We start from the raw sequence: 8,089 nt of genomic DNA, 5'->3' as shown, positions 1-8,089 counted from the left end.
TCACGCCATTGGTCGTATGACTCTGTGCTATTAGTCAGAAAAATTGTATTTGGCACCCAAATTGACTTTGATAGGGCTCAATCGACGCGGAATCGTTTGGTGGTCACGAATATTGTCATTAAAACGTTTGGTGGTCAACCGTTTTCCTAAGAAATAGAAAAAACCGTACTCTCACGCCATTGGTCGCATGACTCCGTGACGTTAGCTCGGTAATTTGATGGATAAACATTATTTATCAATCAAATTGACTTCCATACGGCTCAATCGACGCGGAATCGTTTGGTGGTCACGAATATAATCAGTAAAATGTTTGGTGGTCAACCGTTTTCCCAGAAAAAAAAAAAAACCGTATGCTCACGCCATTGGTCGTATGACTCCGTGACGTTAGCTCGGTAATTAGATGAATAAACATTATTTATCAATCAAATTGACTTTCATACGGCTCAATCGACGCGGAATCGTTTGGTGGTCACGAATATCGTCATTAAAACGTTTGGTGGTCAATCGTTTTCCTAAGAAATAGATAAAACCGTACTCTCACGCCATTGGTCGTATGACTTCGTGACGTTAGCTCGGTAATTTGAGGGATAAACATTATTTATCAATCAAATTGACTTTCATACGGCTCAATCGACGCGAAATCGTTTGGTAGTCACGAATATAATCAGTAAAACGTGGTGGTCAACCGTTTTCCCAAAAAAAAGGAAAAACCGTATGCTCACGCCATTGGTCGTATGACTCTGTGCTATTAGTCAGAAAAATTGTATTTGGCACCCAAATTGACTTTGATAGGGCTCAATCGACGCGGAATCGTTTGGTGGTCACGAATATTGTTATTAAAACGTTTGGTGGTCAACCGTTTTCCTAAGAAATAGAAAAAACCGTACTCTCACGCCATTGGTCGCATGACTCCGTGACGTTAGCTCGGTAATTTGATGGATAAACATTATTTATCAATCAAATTGACTTCCATACGGCTCAATCGACGCGGAATCGTTTGGTGGTCACGAATATAATCAGTAAAATGTTTGGTGGTCAACCGTTTTCCCAGAAAAAAGGAAAAACCGTATGCTCACGCCATTGGTCGTATGACTCCGTGACGTTAGCTCGGTAATTAGATGAATAAACATTATTTATCAATCAAATTGACTTTCATACGGCTCAATCGACGCGGAATCGTTTGGTGGTCACGAATATAATCAGTAAAACGTTTGGTGGTCAACCGTTTTCTCAGAAAATAGGAAAAACCGTATGCGCATAATGCCGGACATATCACCTCTGTGTCATTAGTCGGAACAATTGTATTTATCATCCAAATTGACTTTGATAGGGCTCAATCGACGCGGAATCGTTTGGTGGTCACGAATATTGTCATTAAAACGTTTGGTGGTCAACCGTTTTCCTAAGAAATAGAAAAAACCGTACTCTCACGCCATTGGTCGCATGACTCCGTGACGTTAGCTCGGTAATTTGATGAATAAACATTATTTATCAATCAAATTGACTTCCATACGGCTCAATCGACGCGGAATCGTTTGGTGGTCACGAATATAATCAATAAAACGTTTGGTGGTCAACCGTTTTCCCAGATAAAAGGAAAAACCGTATGCTCACGCCATTGGTCGTATGACTCTGCAACGTCACGAAGTCATACGACCAATGGCGTGAGAGTACGGTTTTATCTATTTCTTAGGAAAACGATTGACCACCAAACGTTTTAATGACGATATTCGTGACCACCAAACGATTCCGCGTTGATTGAGCCCTATCAAAGTCAATTTGAGTGACAAATACAATTTTTCTGACTAATAGCACAGAGTCATACGACCAATGGCGTGAGCATACGGTTTTTCCTTTTTTCTGGGAAAACGGTTGACCACCAAACATTTTACTGATTATATTCGTGACCACCAAACGATTCCGCGTCGATTGAGCCGTATGGAAGTCAATTTGATTGATAAATAATGTTTATCCATCAAATTACCGAGCTAAAACGTCACGGAGTCATGCGACCAATGGCGTGAGAGTACGGTTTTTTTTATTTCTTAGGAAAACGGTTGACCACCAAACGTTTTAATGACAATATTCGTGACCACCAAACGATTCCGCGTCGATTGAGCCCTATCAAAGTCAATTTGGGTGCCAAATACAATTTTTCTGACTAATAGCACAGAGTCATACGACCAATATGGCGTGAGCATACGGTTTTTCCTTTTTTCTGGGAAAACGGTTGACCACCAAACGTTTTACTGATTATATTCGTGACCACCAAACGATTCCGCGTCGATTGAGCCGTATGAAAGTCAATTTGATTTATAAATAATGTTTATCCATCAAATTACCGAGTTAACGTCACGAAGTACACGACCAATGGCGTGAGAGTACGGTTTTATCTATTTCTTAGGAAAACGATTGACCACCAAACGTATTACTGATTATATTCGTGACCACTAAACGATTCCGCGTCGATTGAGCCCTATCAAAGTCAATTTGGATGATAAATACAATTGTTCCGACTAATGACACAGAGGTGATATGTCCGGCATTATGCGCATACGGTTTTTTCTATTTTCTGAGAAAACGGTTGACCACCAAACGTTTTACTGATTATATTCGTGACCACCAAACGATTCCGCGTCGATTGAGCCGTATGAAAGTTAATTTGATTGATAAATAATGTTTATTCATCTAATTACCAAGCTAACGTCACGGAGTCATGCGACCAATGGCGTGAGAGTACGGTTTTTTCTATTTCTTAGGAAAACAATTGACCACCAAACGTTTTAATGACGATATTCGTGACCACCAAACGATTCCGCGTCGATTGAGCCGTATGAAAGTCAATTTGATTGATAAATAATGTTTATTCATCTAATTACCGAACTAACGTCACAGAGTCATACGACCAATGGCGTGAACATACGGTTTTTCCTTTTTTCTGGGAAAACGGTTGACCACCAAACATTTTACTGATTATATTCGTGACCACCAAACGATTCCGCGTCGATTGAGCCGTATGGAAGTCAATTTGATTGATAAATAATGTTTATCCATCAAATTACCGAGCTAACGTCACGGAGTCATGCGACCAATGGCGTGAGAGTACGGTTTTTTCTATTTCTTAGGAAAACGGTTGACCACCAAACGTTTTAATGACAATATTCGTGACCACCAAACGATTCCGCGTCGATTGAGCCCTATCAAAGTCAATTTGGGTGGCAAATACAATTTTTCTGACTAATAGCACAGAGTCATACGACCAATGGCGTGAGAATACGGTTTTTCCTTTTTTCTGGGAAAACGGTTGACCACCAAACGTTTTACTGATTATATTCGTGACCACCAAACGATTCCGCGTCGATTGAGCCGTATGGAAGTCAATTTGATTGATAAATAATGTTTATTCATCAAATTACCGAGCTAACGTCACGGAGTCATGCGACCAATGGCGTGAGAGTACGGTTTTTTCTATTTCTTAGGAAAACGGTTGACCACCAAACGTTTTAATGACAATATTCGTGACCACCAAACGATTCCGCGTCGATTGAGCCCTATCAAAGTCAATTTGGGTGGCAAATACAATTTTTCTGACTAATAGCACAGAGTCATACGACCAATGGCGTGAGAATACGGTTTTTCCTTTTTTCTGGGAAAACGGTTGACCACCAAACGTTTTACTGATTATATTCGTGACCACCAAACGATTCCGCGTCGATTGAGCCGTATGGAAGTCAATTTGATTGATAAATAATGTTTATTCATCAAATTACCGAGCTAACGTCACGGAGTCATGCGACCAATGGCGTGAGAGTACGGTTTTTTCTATTTCTTAGAAAAACGGTTGACCACCAAACGTTTTAATGACAATATTCGTGACCACCAAACGATTCCGCGTCGATTGAGCCCTATCAAAGTCAATTTGGGTGCCAAATACAATTTTTCTGACTAATAGCACAAAGTCATACGACCAATGGCGTGAGCATACGGTTTTTCCTTTTTTCTGGGAAAACGGTTGACCACCAAACATTTTACTGATTACATTCGTGACCACCAAACGATTCCGCGTCGATTGAGCCGTATGAAAGTCAATTTGATTGATAAATAATGTTTATCCCTCAAATTACCGAGCTAACGTCACGAAGTCATACGACCAATGGCGTGAGAGTACGGTTTTATCTATTTCTTAGGAAAACGATTGACCACCAAACGTTTTACTGATTATATTCGTGACCACCAAACGATTTCGCGTCGATTGAGCCGTATGAAAGTCAATTTGATTGATAAATAATGTTTATCCATCAAATTACCGAGCTAACGTCACGAAGTCATACGACCAATGGCGTGAGAGTACGGTTTTATCTATTTCTTAGGAAAACGATTGACCACCAAACGTTTTACTGATTATATTCGTGACCACCAAACGATTCCGCGTCGATTGAGCCCTATCAAAGTCAATTTGGATGATAAATACAATTGTTCCGACTAATGACACAGAGGTGATATGTCCGGCATTAAGCGCATACAGTTTTTTCTATTTTCTGGGAAAACGGTTGACCACCAAACGTTTTACCGGTGATATTCGTGACCACCAAACGATTTCGCGTCGAATGAGCTATAAAAAAGTTAAATTGGTTGAAAAATAAAAATTGTCCGGTTAACTTCACACCGGAAATTTCATTTTTATTTTACAGGAAAACGACTAACCACCAAACGATCGGACTAGACTACCAAAGACCACCAAACGACCACCAATCGATTCCAATTAATGAAAGTTCGATACGTTGAAGTTGTCCGGCCAACTTCATAGAGGTCAGAATTTCCAACGTGACGGAAACTCTGTGTCTATTGCCTGTTTTTTTTAGCATGCCTGCTCATATCGCTACATTTCGTCGGTATGACAGGCTTCCTCTTAACCCCTTCAGTCCCGCCGTCGACCGGGTATGACGCGCGCGGCGGGCGGCTCGCCGTTTCGCAGCGACGACGATGACGACGAATCGCGGTCCCGTCGGCGCCAAAGTGCCGCAAACGTCACCGGTCATGGTAGCGCGCCGCCCGGCACGATCGTGGCCGCGCCGAAACACCGTGGAGTCACGCACAACACGCACCTCGCCGCGGGGGCATGTTAATTTGACATATTATCACGCCGCGTACGCGTGATCTCAGCGCGCAAACATTATGAGAAAGTAATACATTTTCTGTTCGTACTTAAAGAATTTGAAAAATTGATGTCATCTTTTTATATTGCGAGTCATTAAAATTAAGAAAATTTAATATAAGATTGCTTTCTTAACTTAGGTTTTTTCATAGAAAATGCTTTGCGTGTACGAAAACATTATCCGCAATTGCGAATAGATACCATCAGCATCCGATGCGGACAGATAGAAACAGATAGGTACCGATTGAGAAGTAAAAGAAAATATGGTATATAAGATAAGATCCTATCTGTATCTATGCGATTTTTATACAGATAGGATCCTATCTTACATAACATATTTTCTTTCACCTCTCAATCAGTACCTATCTGTTTCTATCTGTCCGCATCGGATGCTGATGGTATCTATTCGCAATTGCGGATAATGTTTTCGTACACGCAAAGCATTTTCTATGAGAAAACCTAAGTTAAGAAAGCAATCTTATATTAGATTTTCTTAATTTTAATGACTCGTAATATAAAAAGATGACACCAGTTTTTCAAATTCTTTAAGTACGAACCTATCTGTTTCTATCTGTCCGTATCGGAGTCTGACGATATCTGTTCGCAATTGAAGATAATGTTTGCGTACACGTGAGAGTGAGACGACGATAGAGCAAGAAAGCGAGAGAGCAAAAAAAACTACAGAGCGCGAGATCGTGCGCGCGCGCGAGAGAGAAAGTAGAGAAAGCAAATAATGATATGTAAAAAGATGCTTACCTTTTTCTAATTTCGCAGCAACGACGAATCGCGATTCCGTCGGCGCCAAAGTGCCGCAAACTTCGCCGGCCGTGCGGTAGCCCACCGTGGAGTCACACACAATACGCGCACCTCACACACACACTTATTTTACTTTTTCCTGAGAAACTGCGCTTTAAACTTCAACTGATTACTGAATATATATTTTTTTTCTCACCGGACGGCATACGCGAAAAATCCGACAGTTTAATAAATAAAATATTGCTTAGCAACAGCACATAAAAACAGACTAGCGTATGTTCGGATACTCACCGATACATGCAGATAGAAAGTACTTTTGCAAATACGAATACTGCCATATAGCAACCAATAGCAATCGATTAAGATTATGAGCACAAGCGCTGAATTTGTTCGAAATACATTGCTCTTTAGCATCTTATCAAGTAGATAATTATGAGAAAAACCAATAAACACAAGACAAGATATCTTTTCACTCAATCGGAATTATCTCATAGATTCCAATAAAAAAAAATTATTAGATCATCCTATTGAATACAATGAATAGTATACTTAGAGAATGCATATAAAATCTAATAAGAACAATTTGTTACAAAATGATATGTTAAAATCAAAATTCGTATCAGCAAATGCTTTTAATAACATCTAAAGGTATATCATAAACGTATCAGAAATGACTGATATATCCAACGTCATACTTAAAAATCTCAAAATTTGAAAATCCCGATAGAATCTTATAAATATTTTATATTGTGTCTGCAATGCCACATTAAATACTAGTAAATGCCAATTGCTGCAGACCTATCTGGAAAATCTGCTTGATTCATATTAAAAGAGTAAATTTCTATAAGAAAACTGTGTGTTTTTGTCCTTGGATTGCCAGATTCACTTTTATAAAAAATTAGTCCTTTACATATCTGTATTTACTCATAAGACGATATAAATGTACTTTCATTATGGATAAGCTTTTGCCACTAAGATCTGATGGAAACAAATTGTGGACTTTTCGTATTAATGCGCATTCGCTTCCAAACAGTCAAGTATGTTCAAAACCTATCAATTTTCAACATATGTAAATACGTATAGAAAAATATTCAAATAAAATCGATAACTGCATATAAGTATACACAGCTGTCGATCAGTGTGTCGATGCTGTTTGAATCCAATAAATCGCACATTCGTAAATATTAATATAATCCATCATGCACATGAAAACAATAGAATCGGATACATTCCGTAACAGATTATCCTCATAGTGACCGCGTGCTCATAGATTCCGATAAATCCAAATCAATTGTCAAAGTCTCAATTTTGTTGTACTGATAAACCAGATGGAATCTGATAGACTTTCTATCGCTGTCTAGAAGTTTCTATCGGTCTTTTGCAACAGAGTAAACAGATAGAAACAGAATAATTGGATTACATGAAAAAAAGCTCATAAAAAAAATCAAAGAATTTTCTGATATTTCAAATTTTGTTAATGATATTTTTTAAATATAAAATATGAAATATTTTGTAACGTATTGACTTTTCGATTGACTTTACCTCGATACTTTTATACATAGAATAATGAAAGAAATCAATTGTTGTAAAAAGAAAACAGAAAAAATTATTTTAAAATCTTTGCATTTTGTAGACGCATTTAATTTGCAAATTGCAAATATAAAAATTAATATTATTATTCGATTTCCTTTACCATTCTGTGTATAAAAATATAAAGGTAAAGTCATCGAAAAGTGAATACTTTACAAGATATTTCATATTTTATATTAAAAATATCATGATATAATTTGAAATATCAGAAAATTCTTAACAAAAGAGAACTTTATTACAGTGTAAAAAATTATACAATTCTATTTAAAAAAATAAAATTTTGTATGACAATGATTTTGTAACCTAAAAAAATTAATTTAAAAAAAATTGATTTTACCATATTATTTGTCTTCCTCCAAGTCATACAACTTTTGTTTAAAACATTTTTTCCTAAAACTACATGAGATATCGATATTTGACTGTTCAAATTACATCCAAAACTTTTTCATTTTTTATTGTACAAAAAAATTGCTTTAGACAAAAGTTGTTTGGTTTGAAAAGAGGACACATGATTCTTACGTGAGTTATGTCGTAGATGTCGTTTTTAAGAAATTTTAAAGGCGACTAATTTCTTAAATAACTTGATTT

Source organism: Temnothorax longispinosus, chromosome 8, assembly GCF_030848805.1.
Source record: "Temnothorax longispinosus isolate EJ_2023e chromosome 8, Tlon_JGU_v1, whole genome shotgun sequence".
Taxonomy (NCBI): Eukaryota; Metazoa; Arthropoda; class Insecta; order Hymenoptera; family Formicidae; genus Temnothorax; species Temnothorax longispinosus.
This window is presented reverse-complemented; position numbering follows the sequence as displayed.